At 32.9% G+C, this 26,434-nt stretch overlaps 2 protein-coding genes across 5 annotated transcripts in view; one reads left to right on the top strand and one right to left on the bottom strand.

Moving 5' to 3' along the window:
* The window catches only part of LOC135141394 (gastrin-releasing peptide receptor), a 130,078-nt gene that overhangs the window by 27,464 nt on the left and 76,180 nt on the right, over positions 1 to 26,434 (bottom strand). The window lies entirely within an intron of this gene.
* Positions 4,267 to 26,434, top strand: part of Foxp (Forkhead box P) — an 86,840-nt gene continuing 64,672 nt past the window's right edge. For 3 of the 4 annotated variants that reach the window (XM_064072166.1, XM_064072168.1, XM_064072164.1), the window contains exons 1-2: positions 4,267 to 4,779; positions 8,273 to 8,380. The gene's annotated coding sequence lies outside the window, so the exon portion shown is untranslated. The remainder of the gene's footprint in view (positions 4,780 to 8,272; positions 8,381 to 26,434) is intronic. The other variant, XM_064072165.1, reaches the window with a different exon arrangement.

The following is a 26,434-nucleotide window of genomic DNA, read 5'->3' as shown; positions in this document are numbered from 1 at the left end:
TTTTTTTTACAAAATCAAGAACGCTTCACCCCATTTACTCGAAATTGCTGTCACACCGCAAATAATTTTTATTACAATAACACGCAAAATAATTTTCGGCAGTTTTGCTGTAGTAATCGGTGTATCCACGCTTCTGATTTAGGGAGACAAAAAATCAATCGAATTTTATTTTCTTTTATGCGGCCGCTGATGCTTGTACGTGATTATAGTCGAATCTTTCGAAGGATAAATATAAATGCTTGTTCCATATTGGCGTGTAAAGTTAGGTTCGGTTAGGTGGTCCACCAAAATAATATAAATAAAAATAAACTGGCCGATTGCTGAATTACCTAACCTAAATATAAACATAAATAATCGAAGTTAATCATATACCTACTATTTCACAAAAATCTTGTCCGTCAAAGATTAAACACTGAGAGCAGAGATCCATATATTCATATTAATTACATGAAGAGCTAGTGATTATTACGTATTATTTAACAGACTTCATTAATATTCTTTTGTTTTTAATGAAAAACAACTGAAATTGTTTCACAAGAAAAGATAGCGATGTATATTAAGAAAAAAAAAGGCAAAATATAAACCCCGCCCACCCGCCCTATCTCTATTCTGATGATTTTCTTTATTCGTCGTAACCCGAGAGGCGGATCCTAATTGCAAAATCCATATTCCCTTACAAAAATTTACTATTTTAAAAGTGTTTTAAGATTCTAAGAATAAAAAAAATCATCGCAATTGAGATGGGGTGGGTGGGCGGGGTTCATATTTTGCCCTTTTTTCTTAACATAGTTAGTATTTTTTGAAGAACACAATAGTCAAAAACATATTTTTAATTCTTGTAAAGAAATAAGTATTTTTCAGGTAAGCTCCGCCTCCTTGGTTCATGATTCATAAAAAAATCATCACAATTGAGATAGGGCGAGTGGGCGGGGCTTATAGTTTGCCTTTTTTTCACAAGATGAAACCTAAACACTTAAAATTTGTATGAGGAAGTATTGATTTTGCAATTGGGCTTCGGCCCATAATTGTCAAAACCACATTTCCTTGCAAAAATGTACCATTTTACCTGTTTTTTTTTTGTTTCTTGTTGTGAAAAGATGGGTATGTATATTAAGAAAAAACAAGGTAAAATATAAGCCCCGCCCACCCGCCCTGTCTCAATTCTGATGATTTTCTTTATTCGTCGTAACCCGGGAGGCGGATCCTAATTGCAAAATCCATATTCCCTTACAAAAATTTACTATTTTAAAAGTGTTTTAAGATTCTAAGAAAAAATCATCACAATTGAAATGGGGTGGTTGGGCGGGGTATATATTTTCCCCTTTTTTCTTAATATACATAGTATTTTTTGAAGAACACAATACTTAAAAACATGTTTTTAATTTCTTGGAAAGAAATAAGTATTTTTCAGGTAACTTCCGCCTCCTTGGTTCACGATGCATAAAAAAATCATCACAATTGAGACAGGGTGGGTGGGCGGGGCTTATATTTTGCCTTTTTTTCTTAATATACATAGCCATTTTTCCACAACATGAAACTTAAAACACTTAAAATTTGTATAAGGAAATACTGATTTTGCAATTAGGCTTCGCCCCATAATTCTAAAAACCATATTTCCTTGCAAAAATGTACCATTTTACCTGTTTTTTAGTTTCTTGTTGTGAGAAGATAGCTATGTATATTAATAAAAAAAAAAGGTAAAATATAAGCCCCGCCCACCCACCCTGCCTCAATTCTGATGATTTTCTTTATTCGTCGTAACCCGGGAGGCGGATCCTAATTGCAAAATCCATATTCCCTTACAAAAATTTACTATTTTAAAAGTGTTTTAAGATTCTAAGAATAAAAAAATCATCACAATTGAGATGGGGTGGTTGGGCGGGGTATATATTTTCCCCTTTTTTCTTAATATACATAGTATTTTTTGAAGAACACAATACTCAAAAACATGTTTTTAATTTCTTTGAAAGAAATAAGTATTTTTCAGGTAAGCTCCGCCTCCTTGGCTCACGATGCACAAAAAAATCATCACAATTGAGACCGGGTGGGTGGGCGGGGCTTATATTTTGCCTTTTTTTTCTTAATATACATAGCCATTTTTCCACAACGTGAAACTTAAAACACTTAAAATTTGTATAAGGAAATATCGATTTTGCAATTAGGCTTCGCCCCATAATTCTAAAAAATCTACCATTTTACCTATTCTTAAGTTTTTTGTTGTGAAAAGGTGGCTATGTATATTAAGAAAAAAAAAGGCAAAATATAAAATAGGAAATCTTACTAGGAACACCGGTCTTTATCAATATTTATAGTTTTGGAATAATTGTTAATCGAGGCTCCGTTTGATCATCAATGGAGAAGTGTGAACTGACACTCCGCGCCAGACCAAATATAAACAAGTCAGTAGAGCGTGTTTTCGGGACATAATGCGTTCGAATCAAGGGCTGTGGCGGAGTATGGGTGATTAAAATATGAAAAGCTCTACAAGTTTTTTTTCCTACACTGTGATTGGTGTTATCTATATTACGTTTTCTAAACAAATGGATTTATTTAACTGTATTTCAGGGGAGAGGGAAGTTCTATCTTATAACATAAGATCACTATTAGTCATTTAGGAGTGAAACAGTGTATTTGACATTTCGGAAATGGATTTCGTAATTTTTTAAATAAAATTTAATTTTTAATTCCTTGGTTATTGTGAAACCTGATCGGGAGCGTATAAGAGGCAACCAGGTCATATTTTGGTTTTGACGTTATAATTGATAAAGTTATTAGTTTTCCGTTTCTAATGGAGTTTTCGGTGCGTTTTGAATCGTGAAAATTTGCTTTTTAAAAATTGCGAGTTCCGTAGGTGGGTTCGATATTCGTCGTTCGGAGATGACCGTCCCTAGGGCTAGCCGAAGAACCTTCTTGTCAAATCGCATGAATGCGTTCATCAGCTTCGGACTATGTTTGTCAACTTTTGATTTACACCTTTTCAGCCGCAATTCCTCAATTCCGTATTCTTCCCGCACGTTGATTTTGTCAATAAAAGCTATCGTTGCATGTCACACCGCCGAGATGCAAAAGTCGCCAAGAACCTAATTTGTGCCACCTACTTACTCGAATGTGACTTGAAATAAGAAATAATATCTTCTCGAGTCGGAGAGTAGGAGGCCGTAACGATTGCGTTGGGCGAGAAAGCGAGACGGACAGCTCGCGAGGGGAATGCTAAAATACGCTGGGGTTGGCACTTCTTTTGATTTCCCCCACACCATTTTAACTTGGCTACTTTATATACTACCTTTTCCGCGACGAGTGTCTCTTTCTGTCCCAGTTATTGCTACTTCTCTGTCTCTTATTGACTTCCGATCATCCTGAGAAATAGTAAAGACGCGTTTTGCCAAAATTATATATTCACCTAAAACGTTCATAAAGTTTCGGGATGAACGGAGCCCGGAATTCTTTCGGTTTTTCTTTCATTTATTCCGATATTCTATTTTTGCATTATTCAAATTAACCCGAGCAGGATTAGTATTAGTACCCTATACACCGCACCCTCGACTCACCTCGTTGTTTCTAATAACCTTGAGTTTGTGTTTCTGCGTATGTCTGTGACATTACGCACGAAACGTGTGGCATAAGCAAAGTTATCGGATGTCAAACTTGTATTCATAAAACGTCTTTTTTGATTAAAAAAGCTTTAGGAACTGTTACACAGACGACTGCGTTCGCATCAGCATCAGGGGTCTCCGCTCGGGTCTCGTAATACAGGCTTTTCACAGATACACCCTTATAATAAGTTTGCACCTTTGTGGCATGAGGGGTGCCAGAATCGCGAACAGTTAATATGAATACTGATTTCTTTTTTCCCAAAGGAGCGACCACGCTATCGATAGAGGTTTTATCACTTCTGGTATTTATTTCGACTGTTATTTAGAGCCTTCTCCCACATTATCTTGAAGCTCCTTTATTTCTGCGGCTAAATCGTTAAATCTCGGCTTTTTAGCCCGCGGTTTCGTTCGCTTTGTACTTGCATGCAGATTAAAACAACACAAACAATGTGAGAGGATGTGTCAAATGCAAAAATTTTGACCGCTTGAAGCGGTGCCAAGATAGACGATTGAGTGGTTTAATAGCTTTGTGTACAATTTGAGATTAGATCTGAGTCCTTGTAAATAAACTCGAGTAAAAAATGTGTATTATTCTATTATTTGTTTGTTTATTTTAGAAAAATGGAGATAAGAGGATTCATGTCGTGTTTTTATGATTACGAGTCGCATTGTGTTGGCGGTGTAGTTTCGTGGATCATTAAAATTTCGAAAAAATAATGCTCCGCGAGATTTATTTTGCGTGTTTACGGGAGCGAGATTGATTTTGGTGAAACAAAGTGGACATGAAATGCGCGTGTAATCCGCCCCTGTGGAATCTCCAGTCGAGGCAGGTGTAGTTGGTTTGCTTTTGCATTTCTCTAAACTCTAAATATAACTGAGTAAACAACATCTCTCATACGGGCGAGGCGAAGCAGACATGTAAACAGTAAACAACATTATGTGCCGCACGAACGTGTGCCTATACTCAGTATGTTCTCGACTAGAATTGCTTCCACGTCGATGTCGGATGGTGTAACTATTTCATAACCTCACTTTTTAAAATTCCCGCTTCAACGCGTCGTGTTACGTAACCGAGTGAAATGTGAACGATGACGATTTTCAAAATTTGGTGAAAGTGAAATGTGACACTTTTTTCGCACATCTTCCCCTTTAATCACACTATTTTACAAACACTACCAAACTGAAGGTTAGTTTATCCATAACGAACAAATTACAATTAAAACAAAAATAACACTAAAGCATAAATATATAAATAAATATGTGTTTCTTTTTGAGCCGGCCGCAAACTCTCGCGCGTGAATGACTAGCCCTATCCTCTTCATTTTTTTTTACTATTACCGGTACTGTCGACGGTACCTCTCCAGTACTACCACTCTTCGAAAAATTCAAATCGCTCGAACACCCCACAATTACAAAATTTCGTGTCGCAATCCAAAACACTTAGTTGTGTTCGAATATTTATCTGAAACGAATTATAGCAATCGTCAGATGAGGTCTCTTCACCCTGCCCAAGCTGCTTAAGTAAATATACTTGCATCTGGCGTGAGCAAGCGCTCAAAGTATAAATCACACTGTCGAAATACTCTTCCTTTGTACTTTTCTTTACTAACACCGATGCGGCATTGTCAAAATTTTAACCTCAACGGAGTCGATTTTGGCGATTTTTCACACACAACCAAGTCGAACTAAAAACGTAAAAGAAAACGAATTATTTGGAGCGCTAAGTCGGAAAATAGGACACCACATGATGGTCGTGTATTGTCAGTTGTTTCGTTGTGGTTGATGTAAATATAATTTGCTCTGATTTATAACGAATTTTCTTAAAAAAGTAATTGTTTATTTTGATTTTCCTACATAATAGTCTACAAATATCTTCAAAAAATAGTTTATATTATGCATATGAAAGAAAACAGATTTGTTTACCAAGTAAATTTTTGCTTAGAAGTATCGTGTGAAATAAAGTAAATATTAAGAGTAAGCAATTGCGTTGGTTGTATAAATATGCAAAAATACATCTCGTTACTTTAATAAATTGTATTTTAAATATATCTTAAACCGTTTCCTTGGAATATGTGTTGAAGTATTCGACAAATAAATTTATTGTACAACAATTATAGACTGGAATGTCAAAATTTTAACTTTGAAGCGACCCACAAGATCCGCAATTTTTACTATTAAATTTTTATCACCCGCACGTCACACTTTACCCTCGCTTCCTCTACCCGACACAACACAATTCATCAATACAATTAAACTGCACAAAATGTATCAACCCCCGAAAAATTTGCCCCCACTGCAGACGTTATATAAAAACTGTAATTAGGCCCGTTCCACTATATTCGTCCTTATATACCTATTACCAAGGGGATTGGAACCCTAATGACCTTGAATGTCAAGTGAACTTCGAGGAAGCAAACAGCGGAAGTTGGCAAGGGAGTTGTTGGTCACTTTTCTGATTTCGTTCTAATTTTCATCGACGACTTCGATAAGAAAAAATGTTAAACGGTTTTGGTCGAGAAGACCCTTTGCTGATTAAGTGCGAAGGGCGGTATTTCCACAACACAAAGATTCGTGCGAACTCAGCATCCGAGTCGTAATGAGATGCGGTCTTCGATTCAGAATAAATGTCAGTTACGCTTAGACGATACTTTTGTTCCTGTTAATTTTTAGTTTGTGCGAAACTTGTATTGAATTGTACAGACTCGACACCACCCGGAAACCCCCTATTTAGACTAGTATAAAATAGTAAAATCGTGGTTTAGTTTGAAATTGTGTGACTGTTTTGTTCGTTTCCTGTGCAAAGTGAATCACTGCATTTCACTCGCAAGTGAATCAAAAACCATTTGAAGATAACTGATTCCAGAAATACACTATCTACTAGCGATTCAAATATTTTGAATTTAATCAGCATTTTTATAGCTGAGTCAGTTGAGTCTGTTGTGTTTTGTATATTATTTTTTTGTTGTCGCAGGTGTACCTTTCGTATTTTAACGGATAACACGTTCACATTTACAATAAACACACTTGTAGTAGATGCAAATAACCTCTAAAAGTAAACACACTTCTAGTTAATATCAATTTAATATTGTTATTATGTATCATAGTCATAGCTGACGCTTTGTATATGGTATTTTTGTTATTTCTAGCGTTTCGTGTCGTATAATTAAATAATTCTTTATATGTACTTTAATGACTATTGCAAGGCAATCATTTGTGCTGCTTTTGTTCATCATGTTGTCATAATTGTCACCTTCGAATGTTTAATACGATTGTAATGTACTTTTGCAGCCAGTTTAGCTCACTCTGATTCGACGTGTCGGCATATTTTTTGTATTAAATTAAACATTTCGTTCTCTTTTGACTAATTTGCACACCGTTTTTGTGTAAAAATTGAGAATAATCTCGCTAATCATAAATTATGGTTGAAAAAATACGTTAATGCTAGAACTGAAATGTTTATCCCAAACGCTTTTTACGTGTTTAATGAATATTTAGATGAATGAACACACATTCACGATATACATAATATATTACTCAGTAAGTGTTCTTATTTTCCTAGAAAATGTATAAATTTTTTAATGTGTAATAAACAGATTTTTATTATAAGCGAAACGTACAACTAAGAGGTTTTAATCTATACGATTAGTTTCATTGCTGTCATTATTTAACCAGTTCCATACTTTCTAAAAAGTACTATATTTTTTTGCTAATTCTGGTGTTGAGATGCTAAAATGTTGCATTTATAGTTCGCAGACCTAAAATTTGTAGTTATTGTGTCTGCGTTGTCCAAGACTTACTAATCCAGGTTAACAAGGCTTTCCATGGAATTTTAGCGACACCGGGATGCATTAATTAAATTCGCAGATCACACACACCTGGATGACTGATGTGACGCTTGACAACAATTTATAGATGTCTTATTGCATTATTAATGTATAGAGTTAACGGTTTCATTTCTTATTCAGAAAATAAGAGCTGAAATACGTGCGTATAATAAGTAATAGTTTCTCCGTCGATTTAATGTGGTTAGTGTTTTTTTGTGTTTTTGCAGATAAGAGCGTTATTTTCACGTTGGTTTTTAGGAAATGGCGTGTAGTCGGAAAAATCCACGTTTATCGCTGCATACGCGTATTTAAAAACGGCGTCGTAAATTAGAGGGAGCAGGAAAGGACGCGTCTGAATAATGCAATCTTACTGTGTACGCTTCCTCCGTTGTTAGTCCGCTAATTTGAACAATAGCCGATATCGCCACCCCTCTAACCGGACAATCCGGAACTATCCGGGAAGGAGGCGGCGATGTTTTATAGTAGGAACAGGCGGCAAATGAAATTATAATATCTTTTTCAACTAAACGCAATGTCCCGTATAAATTTCCTTCTCCCCGACTCCAACATTATAAAATATAAACCTTTAAGTTTGCGGCTCGCTTTATTTTTCTCGCGTTTAGATTGTTTTGCTCTTCCTTTTCACGCTATAACTCGACTCTTCATCAAATAAACTGCACGCCTGTGCAAATTTTCTTCGTTTTGACTTCGTTAAATAATTCACCTCTTTGTTGATGAATGACTATCCTGTTTTTCTCGGCTCTTTTTCTCGTTCTTTGCGGCTTGCACTTGCTATTAGCTGGAAAGAACGTTTTGCCTGCAACTTTGCACCATTTTTATAGCAATGTTTTGCAGGGCCACATCGGAGACGTTCCATTTGAAAGTGCCGTTGGCTGGAGCAAAAACCACTTTTCTGCGGCTACTACTCCTTGGCCTCCCGCACTCAGGCATTCAAGATACAGTGTAAGTTTTATTATAGATTATAAGTTGTATTAATCGTTTTATAATTATACTTATTTCTCACATTCACAGCTTAAATGAGTGAGAAACGAGACACTTTCCAAACGGTCGTACGAAATACCTAATATTACACACAGAAAAATTATTATTAAAAGCATAAACTATAGGATGTTACAATGGTTTGATAGACAATTGAAAAACAACATTTGGGTCGTTCCATATGAAACCATCAAACGAGCTACGCCGCATGATTTTTGATTTTGATAAAAAAAATTGATCAATTTTTTTTGACGCTTCATTAGAATTCTGGAGTTGTGTCATTCCAAACTCTCCTGTATTGAGCTTAACTTTTTTTTTATAACACACATTGAAATGATTGTAACTGTATTTTACTGCCTAAATTTCAAATAATATTATGACTGGCACAACATTTTTTGATTTGCCTTTTATTACACGGAATAAAATGATTGTTTCCAAATTCTGATACATACCTCTTGAAAACATACTTTAAAAAAAATTATATCCTTTAGTGAGGCAAAAATAATAAAACAGGACGTACTGGCATGAAAAGTTTCCAATTTGTATTTTTTCCTCAACATAACGATTTCAGGGGTAGGCTATTTTTAAAAGTTTGCTTATTAAAACTTCCGTTACATTTTCTACTGTATGAGTACTAAATCACGTAAAAATCACCAAAATTATGAAATTATAACGAAGGTTAAGTGGCCCATTGTGCATTGATGACTTGTTCAGAATAGAATTATATTTATATATTTATTATTGAAAGCACACTTCTTAGGTAGTAAAATAAAATTAAAATTATTTCAATGCGTATGATAGAAAAAAAACTACAACCCATAACAGGACATTGGTTACCTAAAAAAAGATCATCCTGAATTAAATAGATTAATTAAATTTATAAAAATAAAAATGTGTCTTAATACACAATAATAACACAAAAACTACTAACATAAAACCTTGGTTTGAAGACAAGTTCGGATCTTTATGAAATACAAGTTGTTCCAAAAAGTCTATAATAAGTTATATTTGATAGAACAAATTTACTAAACACTGCGCAAAATTATAGAGTTAGATTTTCAAAATGACGGAATGGAGCTTTTTTTTAATATGGCTACATGTCAAATAAAAATTCCACACACAAATTACGTGTCCTATTAAAAAAAACATAATTTTGTCGGGTTACTTAAAACGGACACCTGTATAATTTAAAATAATTCTAAGTCCTAGATTTAAATAAGTTATGCCAAACCTGTGAAAACAGCCCATTTGAAACAAAAATAGTAGTCACAATTAAGATTTACAAATAACCCACCTCTATTTTTGAAAGTTTGCATATTTCAAGCAATTTTTACTCCAGAAAAAATCCCAGAACTTAGAAATTCCGTTACATTTTCTGTTGTATGAGTACTAAATCAGCTAAAAATCACCAAAATCAGGAAATTATAACGAAATTTCAGTAGCCCACTATGCATTGATGACTTAAGTTGAAGTTTTTATAAGATTAATAGGGGCAAAATCAGTTTTATCTTAACAAGTACTAGGACCGCCCACCGGCCCCCTATTTTCTCAGAAGATATGTGATTTGCCGAAATAAGTCTTATCTTAGCAAGTACTAGCCCCGCCCACCCACCCTCTATTTTTTGGAAGGTATGCTATTTGCCAAAATCAGTCTTATCATACCAAGTACTAGCCCCGCCCACCCGCCCCCTATTTTCTCAGAGGATATGTCATCTGCCAAAATAAGACTTATGTTAGCAAGTACTAGCCCGCCATTTATTTTCTCACAGGGTGCAAATACTTGCTAAGATAAGTCTTATTTTGGCAAATGAGATATCCCTCTGAGAAAATAGGGGCGGGTGGGCGGGCCTAATACTTGCTAAGATAAGACTGATTTTTGCAGACGCCATTCCCTCTCAGAAAATAGAGGGTGGGTGGGTGGGGCTAGTACTTGCTAAGGTAAGACTTATTTTGGCAAATGAGATACCTCTGAGAAAATAGGGGGCGGGTGGGCGGGGCTAGCACTTGCTAAAATAAGACTGATTTTGCTCCTATTAAACTTGTAAAAACTTGTTACATTTAAAAGGTGTCAAATTACAAATTTCCATAGTAACGAATTAAATTCCTAACTCTTGATTGGATGTTTATTTTTTAACCTCTAAGTTTTTAAAGGTTTGGTTCAAAATTGCCCTTAATGTTAAGATTAAAAAAATTGGTCGCAAGTTGTTTTGACAGAATTTCTTGAGTTTTTTTTATGTACACAATTTTGTGTAAAAATAACAGTATTGCATACCTAGAATTTACTGGGAAAATGAAGTGAGCCGTTCCTGATTTAATCAATAAATTAAATTCACGCATTCACTAATTTTTTTGAGACAGCCTATATAAGCAAATTTAAAAAATAGTAATGCAAGTGTAGACTGATCATATTTTGCACATTTTAGATAGGATTTATCCGGCAATATTTTGAGATGAATTTAAAACATCTGCAAGATTTCAAAGCATTCAGTTTGGCGGATTCAAAATTAAATTACAAAATGTTGTTTCATAATTGTTGATTTTTTTCCGGGAAAAACTCAACACGGAGTCAGAAACTACATGTGTAGGACTGTCTAATAAAATCGGGATGGCAGACAGACAGACAGACGGAAACGGGAGACGCTCGAGAAGTAAAAAATCATCCTCTATTTTTTTCACCAAAATCAAAAATCGTGCGGCGCACTTTTTATTCAAATTTGGTGTTTTCATGTGGAACGATCTATTTACTATTTCAATTATTAATCTGTGTGTACAATTTCGAACAAATAAAAATGTGTCTTAATATACAATAATAAAACAAACACTACTAAGATAAAAGCCTGGTTTGAAGACAAGTTCGAAGCCTTATGAAATACAGGTTGTTCCAAAATATTATTAATATGTAAATATGTTATATTTGGTAAAGCAAACACTTACGTACAAAATTATAGAAGTAATTCTAAATTACCTGTTCTATTAAAGAAAAAAAAAACAGAATTTTGTAGGGTTATTTTAAAAAGGGACACCTCATAATTTTAAAAATTCAACCTATATAAGTCTGCCAAACCTGTGAAAACAGTTCATTTGGAACAAAAATATTAATCATAATTAAGATTTACAAATTGGAAATGTGCATCAGAATTAAGGAATCCAAATACAGATTAATATTTAATAATTGACCGCTTTGTTGAAACAGATAAAGCTTTTTTTAGTTTATCTTCAATATCAATTGCTATGTAAATGTTTATACGCTACGTCATTACATGAATTTACTTGCTGTAAAAATTGTGCTAATAATAATGCAATGATGCGGTTTTTTTTTTAAAATCATGACTTTACAAATAATGAACGCAACGACAACGGCTGAAATTTCTACTGCACATGCGCATAGTACCGATGGAAGATATATTTACTTAATTTAAGCAATACTTGATTAAAGTTAATTAGTCCCTAAACAATTAAGTAAGTTTCATGTCAGTATAGAAGGTTTATAGTGTTTAAATACATATAATACAAAAAAAAAATAATAACTTAAGTAAAAAATTGTGTATTGTTATCACTTTTACTTGTACGTCGGGAAAGTCTCAGCCTTTGTCGCTCCAGTAAAGTTGGTGTCGTTTTTTGTCGCACTAAAACAACAAATATAATTTTTTGGTTGGGAAAATTGCTCCTCTGTAAAAATAACTGTGAAATTAGCATAATCCTTCGTGTTTAGAGATTTCACGAAGTGTAAACATTCTATTTCGTTTTTGCAAGATAAAGTTTATAAAATATTCATCATAAAGTCGTGGGGTGAAATGTTCCGCATCGAATTTTCACAGTAGAAAGATCAGAAACTTTCAAGTGGTGTTGCTTAAATTTCCAAATTGGTTTATGTTCCCGCATCGTATTAACAGTGCGATTGATTATTATTATCGGTCTTTCTGAAACATAAAATTCGAATTTTCAAGAAGAGGGCAATAACTTCACCCTTACGTTTTAAATCTCGAGCACAAACAAGACTTGTCTTCTTACCCCTGAACGTCGAACTTATTATGATACTATAATGGTGTAAACAACAAACAAGGGGCGAATTCAACGCAACGCGCGTACATTTAAAGGGACCTCCGGCTATTCTTTCCTCAGTTTTCAACCCTGTTTTACACTCTCTGAGTAATTTTGTTTTCGGGATATTTTCGGTATTAATGGTTACGATTGAATGTAACTGACGTCTCTTTGTAATTGTTACGTCAGTAGGTATAATAATACCACTTCCGGCACAACCCCCGAAAACATGAGGAAAAATGAGCGTTTTTCATCGAATTATTCAATCATAAAATTGATTACACATTTCATACCTTGCTGGCTTAAAATTACAACGACTTTAAAAATTAAACATAGATTAAGATTTTAATCAAACACAAAAATTAATTTTTTTGATATGTACACCTATATATTCCTCATGATTTATCACTAGATCTTGTGATTTTAACCCCATTTTTTTTATTTTTCTGGCGCTTTAGAAGAGTGGGACAGAAGTGGTATTACTATGTATACTTATGTCATAGCAAATTTATTTACACATGTGTTTTGTTGTTATTTATAAACACAGAATGCGAACGTCGGCAAAAATATTAGCAACAGAAACTAGAGTTTCTCAATATTAAACTACACTGCGTTCACCACTTTAACCCAATCTTTAAACAAGTAAGTAGTTTTTAGAGTTTTTACACTAGATGATGGCTAGACGATTTTGTTGTTATTGTTATCGTTAAATGGATTATTATTTATCTATACATCAGTATTTCACCTATCAATTATATATAACTTGGGAGTTTTGCAAGGGCTCAGCCTTGGTCCTCTTCATTTTTTTGTTTAGATGGGTGACATCGTTTTAATTTTGGAATATAAAATGTAAGTAATGAAAGAAACGAAAATGAAGCTTTTTTATCGTCGCAATGTTGTATACTTTGATCTAAAAAATATCGCTAAACGCTAGTCAATTTGTCCAAATCGCACTGTTGAGGTATTGCAGCTACCGCACGATGACGTAGTGGTGGTTTTTTCGGTTCGGAGATATCGTGTAAAAGTCCCATAATTTTCTGATAAATAAATTGTAAGTTATAACAAAGTTTAGGATACGTAAAAACAAACTGTTCTTATCTTGTTGTTTGCGACCTTCAATTGTTTATAAATATTTATCAAAAGAGAAACAATTACAAAATACAAATACTCTATAAAATGTATACCAGCGATTAAAACATTATCGCAGTATTAATTTATCACATAAAAAGGACACTGGAATGACTTTTAGAAGGTACGTTTTTGACATTGTCTTAATGCATTAGTACTTGCTCGTTTTACGATAACGAATTTTTTGCTTTTTCAAGTATTGCGTGAATTTTATTCATATTCAGCGGTTCGCATGTGCCGTGGTCGTAGTAAGTCATTTATAATATTCGGTAAACAATGCTTGAAATGACTTTAAGAATAAGTTCTTTGTTCGGTTTTAAAGTAAGGGAGACTCGGCTCAATGCTTATAATACGGGACGTAAACACTTGAAGATGTTTATCAGAAACTGTATCCGCATCTTTGTGGTTTGATAAATTTGTTTTCCGCATTACTTTCTTAATAATTACGTACACTAAAAAGTCGCCACAATAGCAATAATATCAAAATTATAATAGCCATTTTATTGTCCCAAAGGGAAAATATAATTTTCGTTTAGAGTTATCGACCGGATGAAGTTAAGTGGAACATCCTTAAGTACGTATTGTGGAAAAATACGAGTATACGAGTATGTATGAAAAACAAAAATTGTTTTGTTAAAAAATTCCATTTTTTGTATGTTGTGATGTCTGCGGTTCTTTTGAATAATATTTAGTAAATTAATATAATTATTGATTTCTACAGTCGACATTTTGTAACTATGGCTGTCCGTAGTAAAAAGGTTTCACTGTAATTTCGACAACAAAAAGTGGAAAGCATGTGGGGACTTGTTCTGGTATTTTTTGCATCATAGACGAATTTGACGTAATTCGATATCCACCAAAAACTCTAATATACCGGGTGTTTGCCTCATATAAAGCAAAGGTACGTTTAAAATATTCGCAGTTAATTCTAGGTTCCCTGGTGTTTTATTTTCGAATAAATTTGAAGGAATCTAGTTGTTGCTGAATGAATTTGAAAAAATCTTTTGAGCTTTTAAGTGTTTTATTTTTTATGAATTTGAAAAAGTCTTGAGTGCCGTAGTATTTTTTTTTATACGGGAGACCTTCAGGTACCCATGGTGTATTATTTTGAGAGCCCATGAAGATTTTTTCTGTAAAGTGGGGAACTTTGGTGTTCTGTTTTTGGAAAATACTGACCTGACCTATTTTAATTAATTTTTAATTTTAGGACCCCGTTTTTTTAGAAAATTTAAAACAATCTTGAGGTTCTTTTGAAAGTACTTTGGATCCTTTAGTGACTTTTCTTATAATATTTTAAATAGATTTCTTAGAGGATACGTTTGCTAAAATTAGTCTTATCTTAACAGGTACTAACCCCGCCCACCCACCCCCCTCTATTTCCTTAAAGAATATGTCACTCGCCAAAATCACTTTTAACAAGTACTAGCCCCACCCACCCGCCCTCTCTTTTTTTAAAGGACATCTCATTTGCCAAGATCACTCCTATCTTAGCAAGTAGCAACCCCGCCCACCCACCCTATATTTTCTTAAAAATATGTCACTTGCCAAAATCAGTCTTAATAGGTATTAGGCCCATCCACCCGCCCTCTATTTTCTCAGAAAATATCTCATTATCCAAAATCAGTCTTATCCTAGAAGATACGAACCCCGCTCACCCACCCTCCTAGAAAATACTAACCCCGCCCTCCCACCCTCTCTTTTTTTAGAGGATATGTGATTTGCCAAAAAAGAGAGGGTGGGTGGGTGGGGCTAGTGGCTAGTAAGGTAAGACTGATTTTGGCTAATAAGATACCCTCTAAGAAAAGAGAGGGTGGGTGGGCGGGGCTAGTACCTGCTAAGATAATACTGATTTTGGCTTAAAAGTTATGCCAAAATCGATCTTAGATTGGCAGGTACTAACCCCGTCCACCCGCCCTCTATTTTCTTGGCAGGATTCCACTTGCCAAAATCAGTCTTATCCTAGCAGCTACTAGCCCCGCCCACCCACCCTCTCTTTTCTTAGACGGTATGTTATTTGCCAAAATCACTCTTATCTTAGCAGGAACTAGCCCGCCCATCCTCTATTTTCTTAAAAGTTATGTCATTTGCCAAAATCGATCTTGGATTATCAGGAACTAAACCCGCCCACCCACCCTCTCTTTTCTTAGAGAGTATGTGATTTGCCAAAATCAGTCTTATTCTAGCTAGTAGCTGCTAAGATAAAACTAATTTTGGCAAATGACAAACCTTCTAAGAAAAGAGAGGGTGGGTGGGCGGGGCTAGTATCTGTCAAGATAAAACTGATTCTGGTAGTTGACATACTCTGTAAGAAAACAGAGGGTGGGTGGGCGGGGCTAGTACCTGCTAAGATAAGACTGATTTTGGCTAATGAGATACCTTCTAAGAAAATAGAGGGCGGGTGGGAGAGGCTAGTACCTGCTAGGATAAGTGTTGCCAATTTTACTTTGATAAAATTACATTTTTTCCTAATCTACATCATGAAGATTTTTAAAATTATTTTAAGAGTTAATCCGTCATTTTCCAAACACCCGGTATATGTTACTCGCTTTATTGAAAATGTGTTTACGTAAATTTGATGTACAAATACATATGTCTAGTCTGACTTAGTGCAACAAATAATTATTAAACACGTACATCCATTTGGAAAATTAATTCAATGTATATACATGGTGAGTCCTAGATATTTCATTAGGTATTAGAGATAAAAAAAAGTCAAAGTTCTTTCAGGACTATATTTTAAAATTATTTTTAACTATATAGAATAATAGTTTTAAGGCGTAATACATAACTTAGTTTTTTTTTTAATGAAACATCCTATATGTAGTCTCTTCCTACGCTTTAGACATGTAGTTGATTTTTAAAATTCGATGCGACGTTGCCACGTTATTCCAATTTTCATGAATTTTTTTGCAATGGAGTTTTGCAAGTTTTGTTGTTGTGGTGTCAATTGAAACAAATTTTAATTCTACTAAATGTTTATAAAAAATCCAAACTTTACAATTTTCAAATATCGATATTTCAGTTTATTCAAACAAAACACCCTGTATTTTATTACTGGATCCTATTCTATATTTTGTTCTCACTCTATTAATATGTCGGTGCGTTTATTAAAAATAAAAGAACTACAGGTGCTTTAAATATAGAAAATAGTGCATATTATAAAAAAGAAACTGAAATTTCGATATTTGAGATTTGTAATACCTAATTAAAAAATTATTACAAACACCATACATATATGAAAATTTAATTTTATTTATACCACAACAAAGCGCATATCGATTTTGAAAATAATCTTTTAGCGATTTTTTTCTGAACCCTTCCATTGGTAAAAAATTCAAAAAATTGAAGTAACGCGTGGCAACGTCGCATCGGAATTGCAAAAACTGTAAATATAGAAGTTGAGAAGACGTTAATCAAGGTATCTAAAAATATATGGCGTGTTTCAATTAAAAATACTAAGTTGTGTATTACACCTAATAATAACTAATAGTTAATGAGATATCGAGGAACGTATGCATAACACAAGTACATATATAATATTATAACTCTTATTAATAAACAATTCCGGTAGAAAGAATAATTCTTTATCGCGCTTCTGATTCGAATGCTTCCGTTTCTCGAACTTTCCACCACTAGAACACTCTCGACTTAAAAGATATAACTGACATTGATAATTTTTTATGTCGTATAGATTTCTTCTATTGGGTTTAACTCCATATAATAATTATCTAGAAAACAGATTTCTTAAAAAAAATAATTTTAAATTATTGATTTTTGTTTTGTTTTACGATTTGAGTATTTAATAAAACTTAATTGTTTCCATAAAAAGACGTTTTTAAATTCATAGTACAAAAACAACTTCAACTTTTTGTAAGAACTAATATTGTACTTTAATTAATGATGCTACACGCTTGAATTAGAATAACAAATTGGCGCTTTAAAGTTTGTATATAATTAATTATTATACCTTGAATTGGAACATCGCCTTATTAAAAATTTACTCTCAGAATCATAATTAAATAGTATATCGTTCTATGTATTATTGAAAACAGCTTGAATAAACATTTCAGTTTTTTTTTTCTTTACTACACTATAAAACAGAAAAATTGATCATTTTATTGTGTTAATTTTATATTATGCTTTTTTAAATGTATTTTTAAAAAAGAAAACTTAATATGCGAATGATTTTTAAATTTCGGCTTTAGACGTACGTCATGGCCAACTAGAGCAGAAATTTATAAAATCACTTGGTGCAGTTTTGTATAGTAAAATGAGATGTTTTAGCTTGACTTTGTAACTTTGGTGCCACTTAACTGCTCAAAGCTTTCTTTTTTTTTAATGTTAACCAAAAAAAGTCATAATTTGGATGTCACAACCTATTCGAGTGTTTTTGTCAATTTCTGTTAATAGTATTGATTTATTGACAATGTAAAGCAAACAAATAATTTCTGGCCCACGTTTAATTTCAGTTTTTGGCACGGAATCATGCAGAAAAAGAAGAAACATTGCGTAGTCCAATTACTGAATTAATCTACATGAATGACTAGATCTTTTCACATCGTAAAAGCCGTTCCAAATGAAAAAGCTGGAGGTCAAATTTTGTCATTGAATAGCGTAAAACTTATTTATTACTTTTATACGTTGTTTTACGCAGTTCCGACTATCAATCAAAAGTGGCCTAACATTTAAATAATTAAAAGTTTGGCGAAAAGTCACCACACTTTCTCAAAAAAACGAAAACTTCGATGAAACAATTCCGCGAGGTTTAAAAAAGATTACCGTTTGCCTCTGTCTGTTTAAATACGCACATATATTAAAAAACATAACCTTCCAATATTTCTAATTCTGTCATGTCGAATAAACAAGTGACGTCAGTTTATAATAAACAAATAAACATGATGTGGAGATAAAAGATGTTTATTATGTGATCATGTAAAATTGAAAAGACGTAAATACATGCCGTCTCTTTCTCGTGCGTACGGAGAGAGAGAGAAAGAGGATCCTCGCATGGACGTGTTTATTTGTATCGTACGTTTGAACCGGCAACGGCACGCGGTTTTTACGAGACGCAAGGACGGTTTATCCTGACTTGTCTTCTTTACAGAACTTCGTAACCAGCAGGTGATGAGAAGATGTATAGTAGAAATACATCGGTTTACTTCTTATACTGGTACAAGTTCAAACAAAGGAAATGCGGCTTCGGAGAAATATTTAACAAACATTTGTTGTGTGTATTTATCTAAATCTAAGCGGCATCGTTTGGAATATGAATATTCTGGCGAGTTTTTTATTTAAACGCTAACTATGTTTAAGCAAAGATGACTACAAAAGAGTAAATAACTATTAAAAGAAATCTCATTATACAATGTCACTTCGTTTTTTTACCAACAGTCTTTGTACATTCCTGTTGCTCTTTCAATATTTGTAATAACCACATATTTCGCTCACTTAATGTTACCTTACCTACGTAAGATGCTTGGTTTTTGTTTACTTGAATTTATCTCGAATTTTTCAACACAATTACTATTCTGATCATACACGTGTTCTAGATATTGTGCAAGACACATTACATAAGAAATTGTTATATTTTTATTTTTTATTTGTTTATTACAACGAAATTTAAAACTGCTGGATATCAAGCTAAACAATTATGCAAATGTTTATACGGTTTTAGGTTGTGAGAGATACGCCGGGATTACGATTTTTTCTAAACTGAGTAAAAATATCGTACTTGGCGAAATACAGAATTACTAAATCATTAAACAAACAAAACACTTACAAAAACAACGGTCTACTACAAAAACTGGCTTAGTATTTATTACTGTAATGTCTACTGAAATTTCATAAAGGTTTTTGCGAACGACCATTGTCTATACTATATCTTGAGACGTTCGATGTGCGATAACGATTTTAGAACACGCGCTATCGACAGATATCGACCAATCCACAATGAAACGATAGTGAGTTGTTAGTTTTCTACTGCTTATTTATATTTTTCCACTTGCGTTCAATTTGGAAAAAATTGAGCTGTTTTTAGTAACTTGGGTTTTATTCTCTTTTTTAGTTATAATTATATGATTTGTACCCACTGATACATATCGCATAATTTTTTATGAAGTTGGAGTTCTCACGTGAATGTATGGCTCCTAGATCATAAACGCACGCATCAATTAGAACAAATAAGGGTACTTTTTGCATATAATTATATTACTTTGTTAATTAAATAAACAATGGGGCTTAAATTTTTCGATATTGTGTTTTATGTTTCTGAATCTTGGACTCAACTAGGAAACTAAATCTACAAACTTCAAAATTGGCTTAATTAATATGCATTTTGAATATTTGAAGTCGTCAGCATTTATAGCACAAAACAAAAGTAGCGAACGACGAATGTTGGGAGATATAATTTCGGCCCTAAAAGAGATCCCTGTCGTGCTCCAATTATCACTTTTTAAAAATCACCAAAAAACTTTTGTCATCTTGATAAATACCAAAACGTTTGAAACCATTTCCCAAATTTTGTACAAGACCAGTTACTTACATTTTAATTATTTTAATTTTTTATTTATATATAAGCATTTCTGACGAAAAATTGACTGGCTGATCTGCATTTTCTGCATTTAATTTTTTGGTTAATGTTCCTTTGATTCCAAATACAGTGATATAGACGACCCTCAGTTTGTGAAATTTTTACAAATTAAGTATTTATTAAAACCAATATACGAACTATAACGAATAGTTTGTATCAAAGCCACCACAGATCTTTTTTTTCTTTGAACGGTGAAGCTACTTTCGTGTGAAATAAGCAAACACACCGTGTATCCTCGGATGTGTTTAAATCAATATAATTATTTATCTAAATCTGGAAACGAAAGTTTACAGGCATATTCCTTGAGTAAACTTAATATAAAAAGTCTTAATCAAGCGGCGTCCAATTTTGCTTAATAACAAAAATATTGCTCATCAGGGATCCAACAGTCGGTAGTTTTTTGCAAACAGCTTCAAGCAAAACGGGCATATTGTTTGTAAAAACCAACATCGAGTGTAAAATTTGCGATAGCTTGCCGTGGAAAAAACTAGGGATTCAGAACTGGCCTTGTTTTCAGAACCGGAGTGAATTATCGCGCTATTACAAAAGTGTAAATGTGGGACATACTGTATATTCTACTTCTCTTTTATAAATAAAAAACGACTAAGTAATAATAATAATAATAATAAATGCTTAATTAGATTCGTTTGGACGTAGTTGTTTGCGTGGTTGAAACTTTACAATAAGCATCTCATTTTATTCCGTCTGTTAATTCGTCGATATTTAAAGTTAAGTGATAATCAGTGTCAATATTGTTATTCTAGAACAAAAATCTAGGATTAATAATTTCAATTTTATAGTGTAGCTAATAAAATTAATTGACGTTAAGGAACCTGCAAACGCGTTTCACATTCATTAGGTTATAATTGGTAAATATTTACGTATCGGCACCAATATGACTGTTTTGCGTTAAATACAAAGGAGGAAAATTGATTGATTTGTTCAGTATTCCGATAAAAGTTACATAAAATCTTCATCTGACTTTGCTCTAACAAAGACAATTATCGATTAGAGTTAATTTTTGAAATAATGACGACTGCACTTTGACAAGGAAGAGTTTTTAATTATCACTTTTAAATCCTCTTTTAAAGGCTAAGGACGAGACAAAAGCTTTAAGAAATCACCAAAACCCTCGGCACACCACCATTTCCCCATCTGTGCTGATTTGATTGCGATTTCACAGGTCAGAAAGCTTTTGTATTTTTTACAGGCTCATTTCTCTCTAGATAAATTTATACTAAACAAAGACCTATTCGAAAAAACGACACTTCGTGTATTAATTTGGCCGTGTTTGATTAACACTTGCACATTGTTTATTATAGGATCTTACGTATTTACGAAGTTTTGTGTAGTTTCTGACCACGTAAATACATTCTGTTTGATAATTTTTATTACGGCATAACACACTAGTCAAATATAAATAAGTGCAAATATTAAAGTGAATATGTAATGTTTATTTTCATATTTGTACACTAATCAATTTGAAGAAAACAGACAAAAATTTTAAACGAACTAAAAAATTTTAACAAAGAACACACAAAATTTGACAAGTTGTTTCAACAATACAAAATTGAGCATAGAGTAGAATTCAGAATTATATAGCTTTCTCATCAACTAAGACACTGATACGCGATAAAAGGTAAGTTTAATGATAAATTGAGTTAATATAATTAGAAACTTTATCTTTTAAGCATAACACAACTAGATTTATCTACACACAAAAATCTCTTTAAAATATCGTTATCTTTTAGGTGTGGAACATTTTGTAATAAAGTTTGTGTAAATACATGTGTTTTTGACACAGTCTTTTCATGTGCGGGGAAGTGTGACTATATCAGTAATTTAATTAACTTTTGTGTGTTAACTTACGAATGTTTAACTTTTCATGTTATACAGGTTTTAACTCGATTCAAGAAACTACCAAACTAGTCTTACATTAAGCTACTTTTAAAAAATTAGAATCATTTTGAAATTATTTTTCCATAAAGATTTTGTGTTATAGATGTTGTTGTTTTTTCAATATAGAACGACAGATTAAAAAACTTGTAATTCTAATATTCTATACCTAATTATCTCAGTTTATTGATAGCAGACACAAATGTTACAACGTACAGCATACTTTCTGAAAACCAGTTATCATCTGAGTTTAATGCCGCAGTTTCAAAGATAACTTGATCACAATTTTTTTTAAATAAATTCTACACACATAACACCGCTTTTTATATCCATTATGTTGAAAAACGCCAGAAAAAAAGTATATTTTAACCTTTCTGTCGTTTTTACGGTCGTTTTTAGTGTCCTGAACACTCACAAAAAAATGCAACTATAAATCGCCCAGCATCGTTTACAAGAAGCAGGGTATTGATCTCGCTTATAAACCATCCGTTCCATTGGTAAAGTAAGTAATTATTTATTATTATTGGCGAAAATGGTGAAAACAAGGGAGATTCCCTTAAGTATTTGCCACTAATTGTTTATACACAGTTGCATCACTGTATTGATGAGTTTGTTTACGTTCTTAATGCATTTCAGGATGACTGGCTGCATTTAGGTTATCCTTTTTCACGTAGTTCGTAAACAACGATGATGTTACAGTTTTCAAGTCCTTATATTTGGGGCAGCTACCAACATAAAAATACAATTATGTTTTCCACAGGATAATGTTCGGAAATAGGGACTGGGCCGAACACTCTTGTGGGGATTAAGAAAGATGATGGTAGAAAATGCGTACGGGCATTGTGTGAACAGAGATTTAATTCAGAATCTGCGGTCATGTATAATGTTATATCAGCGATTTTTACTTGTTTCAAATTATTCGTCATAGTATTTATTTAATTTTATTAGAACAGTACTAATTTAAGGGTTAATTGTAAATACTGTTTTTGTGTGCAATTTGGTACAATTAGCCCTAAATATAATAGCTAATTTTATGCTTATCTTGGTTTTTATGACGATGAAGATAGTTATAAACAAAAAATTGGTTTAGCTAAAATAGTGTGCTCCAAGACCTTTACCAAATTTACGTATCACAGAGAGACTCTGCGTAAGTAAGAGACAACTAGTGCTGCCATCGTGAGGATCTATTCAGAACTCAGTCATTGTTGCACATATTTATAACTTAAAAAATATTATAGCTACATACTGTTTCTAAACATATTCAGGAGCTTATTTGATATTCAGTTCAAATTGACTAGTTGTCACCTCGAAAATCCAGCCTTTGAAAAGAATGGTGGACGGTTTGAGAGTGTTAATCGCAACATACCACAATAATTGGTCGACTCGTTAAAGGTAAACATGACCAATATAACTTACGACCAATCATTCAGTAAGAATGACGTTAAAGAAGCAATAAATTTGAGCAGATAATTCTGTGGTAATAATTAGTGAAAGTTTCATGTCTTCTGCGTGTTTAACACGCAAGGCACATTTACACAACTGTGAGATGTGGGAAGTTATGGATCTCGAATAACGTCCATGTTGTGTCCACACATATTTTTAAACTTTTAAACAAAACGCGCAACTGATTTTCTCGAAAGCTAATTGTGCAATATATCAACGTATATTTCAAGAATCTTAACACTGCCATAGTACCTAACCCCGCCAGTTGACACGATTACCTGTAATTTAACAGAACCGATTTCTTAAGTAAGGTAATTCTAGGTTATTCAGTGAAACTGTATAACAACACATTTAGGAAAATTGAAAACGAGGCTTGGTATGTAAACCTCTATTGACAGCTATCGTTTACACAATGCAAAAGAAAGAAAACAAAATAATGATTTGTTTATTCATCTATATCCTGTATCAGCAAACAAATGTCGTAATGAAGGCTTATTATTTATTTTGAGGACGTTTAAGTTGCGTTTAAAATTTTAAAAAACACTATAAATTTGGATCAAAGACAGCATTTGTGTGATTCCTCATCAACTTTCAGAAGCAACCCACCTAAAAATGCGTTTAAACATCGAAGCAGTCGATTGATGTAATTAATTTTGCGATTTTCAGTACAATTACGTCACTAACTGTCATTATTAGTTTAGTTTCTTTGCAAATATCATATTTTCGTATCTCATTTGAGTCTACCCAAATTTAGTGTTCTTTTATAGAACTGTTGGGTTTAATAAAACCCGAAAACGATATTGTGGTAACCGATGCAAAAAGCCTGAAGTAAGTTCCGACTAAACTCGCGAGATGGCAGCACTTACGCAGAATTTCTCGTTCTCGGTAACAAGGGTTCAGGTATTTAAAATTATCGTATCAGCAGACTCAAATTTTCGCAAACTCTCCATTAAAATTTCGTGAAATTTTGACGAATTTTCAAAAATTCATGACCGTCTTTGATCGCTTCAAGATTACTAAACAAAATTATCAAAATAAATAATGATGTACCTGATACTGAATAAGAAGACAAGCCCATGACTTCCAACTCAGATGTTTTGGGCTCAGTTTCAAAAAACATAACTTAAGTGGGAATAAAAAAAATTAACGTAAAGATGGCAACTTTTTCTGCAGTCTGAAGGCGCCAATTAATCAGGTTTTTTTTAATTCAAGTGCATTTGTAATCACTTTTTCGTTTATTCCAAATTTACCAATTTATCATTAATTTTTAAATTATTTTTTTCCTTTAAATAACAAATTTCGTCTTCTTTCTGCTGCAATAAATTTTGGTGGCACTTTTTTTAATAAAATTAATCACCTAAACGGGACCGGGTGGGTGGGTGGGGTATATTATATCTTCCTCTGTAGAGTGGGAGTGGTAACTGAAATAACGCTGTAAAAAAATTTCTAATCGTAACTTTTTTGTTCCACTATTTGTTACAAGATTTATTTCTTATTTCAGAAGAAAAAAAGGAGCCAAGTTTAATTTTTTCCTAGTGAGTCGTTTATAGACAAGCGATAGGCCCGCCCACCCACCCCCTTCTTTTTTCTGGTGACTACTCTTAATACTGTAATTACTGACAATATTATTGTGTTATTAGAATCTTCGACAAATCTGTTAAACCGCTGGTGAGAAAACAAATAAATTGTTATTTTCCTTCTATAAAATTATTCGATTTACACCTTATATTTCAAGGGTTTTTTCTTCGTTTGTAATGATAGTGATAGTGGTGTTTTATTCGCCATATTACATACACATCATACTACGTTAATGTCACGTTAGATAAAAATACAAAAAGTAGAATGTACAAATATAAAATACAAGTATAAACAGTCTAAACCAACCAAAATTTTGGACAGTTTGTCATTAATTTTTAAAATCTGTAAATTTAAACTGTTAATTTTTTCTTTTAAACAATAAAATTCGTCTTTTTCTGCTGCAATAAATTTTGGTGATACTTTTTTTTATAAAATTAATCCCCGAAATAGAGGCGGGTGGGGATTATTGTATGGTCTTCTGTAGAGTGGGAGTGATAACTGAAATAAGGCTGTAAAAAAAGTACTAATCGTAACTTTTTTGTTCCACTATTTGTTATAAGATTTATTTCGTATTTCAGAAGAAAAAAGGGAGCTAAGTTTAATTTTTTCCTAGAGAGTCGTTTATAGGGAAGCAATAAGCCCGCCCACCCGCCCCATCTTTATTGTGATGACTACTCTTAAGCTGTTAACCATTCACAATATTATTGTGTTATTAGAATCTTCGACAAATCTGTTAAATCCTTGGTGAGAAAACAAATAAATTGTTATTTTTCTTCTATAAAATTATTCGATCTACACCTTATATGTATATTTTTTTTCTTCGTTTATAGTGATAGTGAGCATGATAGTGATGTTTTATTCGCCATATTACATACACAACATACTACTACGTTAATGGCATGTCAGATAAAAATACAAAAAATAGAATGTATGAAGGAAAATATAAAATACAAGTGTAAATAATCTAAACCGACTAAAATTTTGGACAGCTTGTTATTAATATTTAAATTCTCTAAATTTAAACTGTTAATTTTTTTTTAAACAATAAAATCCGTCTTTTTTCTGCTGCAATAAATTTTGGTAGTACATTTTTTTTTATATAAAATTAATCCCCGAAATAGAGGCGGGTGGGTGGGTGGGGATTACTATATGTTCTTTTGTAAAGTACTAATCATAACTTTTTTGTTCCACAATTTGTGTTATAAGATATATTTCTTTTTTCAGTAGAAAAAAAGTGTATCCAAGTTTAATTTTGTTTGATGGTGGTGTTTTATTCGCCATATTACATATACAATATACTACATTAATAGCATGTCTGATAAAAATACAAAAAATAAAATGGA

This window comes from Zophobas morio, unplaced genomic scaffold (genome assembly GCF_036711695.1).
Source record: "Zophobas morio isolate AGI-343-1 ecotype UQ-CSIRO unplaced genomic scaffold, CSIRO_AGI_Zmor_V1 ptg000044l, whole genome shotgun sequence".
NCBI lineage: Eukaryota > Metazoa > Arthropoda > Insecta > Coleoptera > Tenebrionidae > Zophobas > Zophobas morio.
This window is presented reverse-complemented; position numbering and strand designations above follow the sequence as displayed.